This window comes from Sapajus apella, unplaced genomic scaffold (assembly GCF_009761245.1).
Source record: "Sapajus apella isolate SASKATOON/1434 unplaced genomic scaffold, GSC_monkey_1.0 scaffold2, whole genome shotgun sequence".
NCBI classification, from domain to species: Eukaryota; Metazoa; Chordata; class Mammalia; order Primates; family Cebidae; genus Sapajus; species Sapajus apella.
This window is the reverse complement of record NW_022436942.1, coordinates 42,169,585-42,178,960: the sequence shown is the minus strand read 5'-3', so window position 1 is coordinate 42,178,960 and position 9,376 is coordinate 42,169,585.

The window sequence follows — 9,376 nt, the reverse complement described above, 5'->3', positions numbered from 1 at the left end:
AGTAGAATTTAGTTTCTTGCTGCTGTTAGTCAGAGATCACCTTACTAACTCAGTTTCTTGTAATGGACTTCTTCAGAGGGTAACACATAAGAAGGCAACTAATTGTTTAGAGCAAGTGAGATAATAACAGAGGACAAACAGTACGGACAGAAGTAGAGTCTTTTTGTAGCTCATCTCTAAAATGGCATCCCATCGTTTTCTTCTGTATTGTATTCATTAAAAGTAAGTTCATAGGTCCAGCCAACAGTCAAGGGCAGAAGATTATACATGACCATTAAGATCAAGAGGAGGACATCATAGGGGGCCACTTTAGATGCCTATCGTATTTCCTAGCCTGTCTAATGTTCTCCATTATGTCCTTCTGTAAAGGCTGCAAGAATTACCAATAGGGCTTTTAGGGTACAGCCAACAAACTCTTTAACTCTCATTTCACAGATTAGAAATTAGTAGATAGATAAGTACCCTTTTTTTAACACACCGACCACAAACATATACACAACACTTTTAGATGAAATCACCAAATAAAGGAAGGAGAAAGATGAAATCTGGGTCTATACAAATAATTCTGTTAGTAATTTCTTGATATGGATTGCTAAATAACCAATCCTATTCAGCACTTTAATGGAATCTAATCTTGCTCTGTACCCTCCCTCATTCATCGTAGGCAAAAATGATAAACTAATTTGTATGTGGATTATTTAGTGACACTAACAGAGACTTAGGTCCTTAAACACATAGTTAAAGTTAAATTTTTCTTCCCTTTGTTGTATCCTGCTATGGATGTTTCTATTCTCTAAAGCCGTCACCTCTTCTTTGAAAATAATATTTGTAAGATGGAAGGAATTTATTGAGTAAAATTAGATTTCCAAAGAGATCAGCAATAGCTGTACCCTTCAAAGTAATGTAATTTACACCACTGAGTGTCTGTTGACCTGTAAATTTCCAACTCGCCTGCTGTCACTTTCTTGCTCAATCATGGAAGATGTGGAACATCAGTCTTTGAAAAAAGACAGAAGACTTCACAACACAACAGGCCTCCAGGGCTCTTCAACAATAGAATCTCAAAAGAAATTGCATTTTGTTTTTGAAGTGTGGGCCAATAAATAGTTCTGCAACACTGGGTTCTTTTAAAATTCCCCTAAGTAACAAAACTCTCTTAAGAAACAGATGATGCTGAACAAATTCTAAGCTAAAAGCCAGTAAATTTAATTGAGCCCACTTTAACCTGGTGAGCCTAAAGAGATATTTTAAAGTATAAAGGTCAAAGAAGAAGAAATTGTGGTCATTAGGCCAGTTTTTCCAATCTCTCTGGGCATTAATCTTGTCTTTTCAATAAGAAATTCTTATTAGTTATTGCATTTTCAGATGATACAACATCACATTGGAAAGAGCTCATTTTAAGCACTGATTTTTATCTTCTGAGTTCTTAATAGAAAAATTAGATTTAATACACAGCAAATTATACCATTCTAGTAACCTTAACCTCAATTCTTACACTGGTTTCCTTTTTATTAAAATAAAATCAAATCTCTCCAACATTTAAAATATGCACACTCTTCTAAAAAACTGGTCTATATTCACTAACTTCCCTTGACTCCCATATGGCTAAAGTAGATAGCTTTGAGTCCCTCTTTTACCACCATCTTTAATTATCTGCTATTATTTTACCAAAACACTTGTAAATTTAGCAGCACTTTGATCCAGACCAAATAGACTTTCCAATTTTGCTAATTCCAGATACCATATTCTCATTTGATTATAGTTTTTCCGTCTCTTAAAAAAGAGACCTGTCTTGCCTTGAACAGTTTCTCATATCTCCCCTGTGTCCTTGGCATCATCTCAAGCTTTCCTCCATTTCCTGGTCTCCATCACTATTATGGCCCAGGCTCTACATCTGAATTGAGGCAACAGACTCCTAGCCTACTATCTGCCCCTCTTCCAGTGATGTGATGCATCCAGTCTGTAACAGTTGGTGAGGGTAGATAGTTAAATTTTTATGAATTATGCCAGCTGATTTTAAACAAAGTAATTACTAAATATATAAATATATAAATTTATACTTAAATAAATTGTATTATAAAAAAAGGTGATAATTATGCATACCTTTCCACTTTCTACATTTTTCTGTTTTTATGGTCTTGAGTTTATTTGCCTCAATTGTATCTATAGAATGGAAATATTATACTATGTTGAAAGACTACTGCATATCTCTTCCCAATTCTGCATTAAGCAATGTCCCTGAAATCAGCACTGGTGGGAGTGTTTACATTGCAGAAATTGGCAAATACACATCAGAACTTTGGTTTTTAGAGAGCAAGCTGTTCAATACTTGACAGCCCACCATTGCCTATCCATGCACACAACACACCAGTCACTGCCTCCTCATGCCTTTCTAAATAAAGAGGCTGTGATGGGATAGGTATTCATGTGGCCAGTCAGTGAAGATGCTGCAGAATGAATACTGGCAAAGTGAATATCTCTGGCTGATAACTGTGGTTTCAGCTAAGACAGGGACACAGGGAAAAGAGGCAAACATGAAATTGAACAGGGGATAAGTCAGGTAAGCCTAAAAACAAGATCTAAACAAGAAGGCCTGGGACAGATAAGCACAATAACATGGACCATGAGGCTTCTTAGTTCAAGTACTAAATCCATCTGTATCTCATCTAAATTTTTCTAATTGAGATGAGAAAAAATACAGATCTGTGTTTCTTGGATACAGGATTTACCATTTACAATATCCAGATCTTAACAGAAAAATCAGAAAATCTATGAATTTAGTTTCAAAAAAAGTTAAAGTTCCTCTTTCTTGCTGGCTTTTACTGAACAAAGTTTTCTGGGTGTTATAAAAATTCTCATTCTTTTTTTTTCTGTAGTTAACTTGAAACAAAATCATCAGAAAGATAGCTTATAAGTTGTGACTATAATTTACATTAGATGAAATACCTTGTGGCTGTCTCTTGAAGTATAATCAGCAATAAGAACTGGAAAATTCCCATTCAATAAGTGTGTTTCAACCTCTTTGATGTTTACTGAATAATTTCTCTGTCTCAAATGCAAGATGGTTAAGACTTTCATCTTTCTTTCTTCCTCATTATTTGTGACTCATAGATTTTGGTTGAAAGTATTTCTGGCAGAACTTTCCAGAAAAACTTTTTATATTATATCATAATATCAATTATTAGCCATGTTATTATCCCAAATAAATTCAATAATTCTGAATTGTTATTATATTGCATTTATAATGTTATAGTCAATTTTCTCTAAATAAACTTGCTTTTCTGGAAACTATAAAGACCAAATTGGTGATTATCCTCTGATAATTACTGTGATAAATCTCACTCTTAAGAAAGGTAACAGTTAAACAATATTTTTATTTAAAATATGTTTTACATGTATTGTTATTTTTAGTTATTATTACATGTCTTTCTTCATTTTAGTTTCTAAAATGTAATGAGAATAGTTTATAATACCAATTATATTTCACAGCTCTGAATTTCAAATCTGTGTTTTTCAAATGTCAATACATTCTCCAAAATCAATTTTCCTTCTTCAAATTGACTAGAGAAATGATTCTCTATTAAAAACAGATTGATATAATACTTTCTCTAATACTAAAAATAATGCAGAAGTAGAAATTATTTACAATTAAACCATTGGGATTAATGTATAAAAGCTTCATTTTTATACCTCTCTGACTTATTCAAACTTGTTACAATGAACATACAATTTAAAAAAGAGGCCAGGCACACTAGCTCATGCCTGTAATCCCAGCACTTTGAGAGACTGAGGTGGGTGGATGACGAGGTCAGGAGATGGAAATCATCCTGGCCAACATGGTCAAAGCTTGTCTCTACTAAAAATATAAAAATTAGCTGAGTGTGAGGTCGCGTGCCTGTGATCCCAGCAACCTGGGAGGCAGGCTTGAACCAGGGAGTAGGAGGTTGCAGTGAGCTGAGATTGTGCCACTGTACTCAGCCTGGTGACAGACTGAGACTCCATCTCAAAAAAAAAAAAAAAAAAAAAAGAATTGAGGCTTGATTATTGAAACATAATGAATTTATTATAAAAGTAATTGTTTCATATTATATTATTAAAGGCTTAACATTAAGCTAATGTCCTGGCAGCAACCAGAAAGCAAAATAAATCAGTAGCACATCACTATCATTTTCTGCATTTCTTTCAATTCTCAGCACCATTCTTTATTTGTTGGAGAATTATAGAAGTCAGCTATTCCTTTCATCTTCATTCATAGGCACAATAAATTTGGTTGTTTTGTTAGTCTGTTCTCATGCTGCTAATAAAGACATAGCCACGACTGGGTAATTTATAAAGAAAAGAGGTTTAATGGACTCACAATTCCACATGGCTGGGGAGGCCTCACAATCAAGGAGGAAGGCAAAGGAGAAGCAAAGGCACATCTTACATGGAGGCAGGCAACAGAGCTTGTGCAGGTGAACTCCCATTTATAAAACCATCAGAACTCATGAGACTTATTCACTATCAGGAGGACAGTGTGGGGGAAAACACCCCATGATTCAATTACCTCCATCTGGCCCTACCCTTGACATATGAGGATTATTACAATTCAAGGTAAGATATGGCTGGGGACACAGACAAACCATATCAATTGTCTTCCATACTTTCTTTAATGAGAACTTGATATTAGTAAATCTAAAACTTGTTTGCATTTGTGACTAGAATCTTTCCTGGTCCTCTAGGAATATTGCCACATGTATCAAGAAAATTAAACAGAGAAACCAGCAAGAGAGCATAAGTAAAAAAATCAACATTTACACATTTATAATCTTAAAAAGAAAAAAAAGACTCAAAACATGATTTTTTTTTATAATAGTTGAGTAGCCATATATAGCATTATGTAAATATAAAGGACAGCATAGGTAAGTGAGGTTAAAAACAGAAATGTTACCACAGTTAGAAAATCTAGGTTTGAAACTAACATGGGCAACTTGAAGCCTTATGATTTCAAACTAGTGTCTCAAATACTGTGTACTTCCATTTCCTTGTAAAAATGAATATACCTGTCATTAAGGGATGTTATGTAAAATATGATTACTCATATGTATTCATGTGAATAATATAAAGGCACAAGATCTCAATAACAAATGTTAATTCACACAAACCCTAGGAATCCCTATTTTGTTTCACTGAAGTTCTCCACAAATGCAACTCCAACTGGAAAAAGCATTTACCATTATTTCAAATATTTCACTAACCAATAATTACATATACTCACTAGTATATACTAAATTAGAGAATAGAAGATATTTGTCAGACTTTTAAGACAGAGATCATTTCTTTTAATGAAGGTGGTTGTCTTGGTCCAATACCACTGTTATAACAAAACACTGCAGTCTGTGTAAGGGAGGCAGGGAAGTCTAAGGTCAAGGAGCCCACAGATTTGGTGTCTAATGAGGTCTTATACCTTCTTGCTGCATCCTCACATGGCAGAAGTCACAAACGCAAAAGAGACTAGGGGCCCTTTCTATCTCTTCCACTATGTGATGACACCTAGACAGCACCAGCTGTGAGGAATGGGCCCTCGCCCTTCCTTCCAGGCGCTGTGGCTCACACCTGTAATCCCAGCACCTGAGGTCTGAAATTCGAGACCAGCCTGGCCGACATGGTAAAACCCCATCTCTACTAAAAATACAAAAATTTGCCGGTTATGGTAGTGGGTGCCTGTAATCTCATGTACTCCAAAGGCTGAGGCAGGAGAATCTCTTGAATCCGGGAGGCAGAGGTTGCATTGAGTCGAGATGGTGCCACTGCATTCCAGCCTGGGCAGCAGAGTGAGACTCCATCTCAAAAAAAGACAGAGGAGAAAAGAAAAAGATAGAGAAGAAAAGAAAAGAAGAGAAAAAAACTGAATCTGGCAGCACTCTGATCTTGGATTTTCCAGTCTCTAGAACTGTGAGAAACAAATATCTGTTCTGTATAAATTAACCAGACTGAAGTATTTTTTTATAGCAGTACAAACAAACTAAGACTGTAGTTAAGGAGTAGTGGAAAGAATATTGAAAATATTCTTGGCTGGGCAGAGTGGCTCATGCCTGCAACCCCAGCACTTAGGGAGGCCAAGGTGAGAGAACCACTTGAATCTAGGAGTTTGAGACCAGTCTGGACAACACGGCAAGACTTTGTCTCTACAAAAATAATAATAAATTTTTAAATATATATTTTTTAAACTTAAAAAGATAAATATTCTTGACCCCATGAACAACTGGCCTTGATAACACTTCATTAATTGGTTAATTTTTTTTCATTCATCAAATAATTTTCTGTATCTACCAGAGACTAAGTCATTCTGGGTACTGGGGATATAATAATGAGAAACAAAAAATGTCCCTGGCTTCCTCCCAGCTTAGAGTTTAATAAGAATAATAGACAATTAATAGAACAATGACAACTAAGTGTGATATTACAGAAGAAGTAGGGGTTATAATGAGAAGGCATAGCATGGATGTACAAGAAGATCTGGGAGCTGGAGTACAAGGAAGATGTCACAAATGAAGCAGCATCTAAGATTTCCCTCCCTGGTCCCATTGCTCATTATGTTCAACTCCACAGGACTTATTTCTATTCCTTGTTTACCCAGGGCATTTGTTTATGGAAATGTTCTTGTTCTAGTTCTACATGTAAGTGGCTCCTCTTCATCACTCAAATCTCAATTAACATTAGTACTCAGAGCTTTCTTAATTATTATCTTAAGAAGTCTCAAATACATCACTTTGTTTTATTCTTATCTTTACATGTATAAGTGACTGATCTTTACTTATTAACTATAAACTATGTATTATGTATTTTAACTACATATTTAACTATTTATTATCTATGTAACTACACATTTTCTATTTCTGGCATTGGGATAGGGACTCCAGGAAGGCAGAAGTTCCTGTTTTATTTAATCACTGTTGAATGATTAAGATCTAAAGCACTATGGTTGATTTATAATTATTTGTTAAATAAGAAAATGAATTTGCCTTGACTATCTTACAGAATGTTTAGATAATCAAATCAATAATGATTACCAACAACAGTGGCAAAAGCCCTGACATTTTACATAACATTTTTTAGACTACAAAATAATATTGCATACATTATCTCACTTGAATTTCCTGTTAGTTCCATAAAGAAAGGCTAGCATGAATGAGAAAGTAAAAGTTTATAGAAGTCTAGTGACTTCTTCAAAGTCATGAAAATCGTATGCTAATAAAAGCAAAGCTGACATGAAAAGAGAGACCTTCACAGAACAATTTGATTCTTTTACCATACCACATGGAAATGTGAACATTTTTATACATGATTATGAATAGTAGACCTGAACAGTGGAGAATCTCAAATAAGCCATAAGCTAGAAACTCATCCGCCAGCTCTTAATACACTTTAACTAGAAAATAACTAATCTCCAGACATTAATGATTAATCCATGCATTCAGTTCCCTTCCTCATACAATATGTTACTGCATTCTGGTAACAGTAGCATACTTTTACCAGAGAAATATTCTCATTAAACTGAATGAAGAGAAAATTTAATTATTCATTAGCTATTAGTCTGTACAATTATGTATGCTTTTTACATGTCAGATGCCTAGATGGGACTTGGCAGAGAAACATGGAATTGAATCAAGAACTGAAAGTGCAATATTCTTCACATGATGTGTGAACAAGAGTAAGGGATTCAGCGGCAAAGCAAATGAAAGAAATAGCAACACAACTTAATACACAAAACTAAGGTCTTTTTCTCAAAGGATATCAATTACAAGCAGCATTTGGGCCAAATTAATTAATATGTACTCCGCTGATTCCCTACAGATACTCAAGTTTGCAGCCACTAGGAAACTTAGAAATATGCTATGTTAATTTTCTGAAAATTACTACAAAATTATGAACACTGAGCCTTTTTTCCTAAGTACATATTTTTCTACTGTGAAGATTAGAAAGGCAAAGTGGGGAAGCTGGCAACTCTATCTTTTAATCCATTATTTACTTAGCACAGGGAAAAAAGCCCTTGATAGAGAATAGAAAGCTTCTTTTAGATATAAGAAAAAAGCCTGTTTCTTTAGCATTGCTAGGAAAAGCATTTTCTCTGAATCATTGAAAGAAAATGTTCCCTTTGGAGTCAATAAAAAGGTGATCACCATGATCCTAGCAGAAATATTTGCAAAAATAAAGGTCTTTAAAAAAAGTATCTTAAATGTATAAATTTTGAAACAAATTTGAAAATTGCAATTTCTTAATGGTTTTCAAGACCAATTTAGAGCATTCCCATTGGACTTTAAGAACATCTCAATAATGAACATACATTGGCTATATTAAAAATGGAAATTTAAAACAATATCTAATTCCATTTATTATTATCAAAATATAGGAAGAAGTTATTTAATAATAATTCAGAAAGCTTTGTTTCTAACTTGAAATAAGTATATTGATACAAATTATGTCAGCTTAACTCAAAAGTATATAGTAATACACAAAATATTTTTCTGATGTCACTGTTTTCAAAATTATTTAAACGTGGTCTATCTTTAAAAGAGTTCAAAAAACCTCTGTAGAACACATAAAATACACCTATCATTTTCCTTAGGTTACAAAGGATACAAAGATTCAAAAGAAGTGGACCTGTTCTAAAACAAAATTTAAGCCCACTTGCAATCATGCCTGAAACCACCCCCTACAAAATATATGATCTAACTAAACTTGATATATTTTGTCTAGTGAATTTAATAAACACAGAAAGCTTATTTTTTTTTTTTTTTTTTTTTTTTTTGAGAAAGAGTCTCGTTTTGTGACTCAGGCTGGAGTGCAGTGACATGATCTTAGCTCATGACAACTTCCACCTCCTGGGTTCTAGTGATTCTCTTGCCTCAGCCTCCGGAGTAGCTAGGATTACAGGTGTGCACCATCATGCCCGGCTGATTTTTCTAATTCTTAGTAGAGACGGGGTTTTACCATGTTGGTTACTCTGGTCTCAAACTCCTGACCTCAGGTGACCCACCCACTTTGGCCTCCCAAAGTGCTGAGATTACAGGCCTGAGCCACCGTGCCCAGCTCAGATAAAGCTAATTTTAAAAAGGAATGCAATCCCAAACTTCTAACACTTTCTTGGAAGATTTATTTCCTGTCTAAAATTATGAAGCATAATTTTCCTCAACAATAAATACAATTTTCATAGACTATTTAAGCTGCCCTACCTAAACAGAGAAATTATACAAATAACAACACAGAGTAAAACCAGTGAGATATATATAGAATAACCATAGATAGAATAGCCATATTTCCAGGAACTCTCAGAACAGTTAATGTCACTACAGTCCATTTATATATATATAATAGAGAGAGAGAGTATATATGT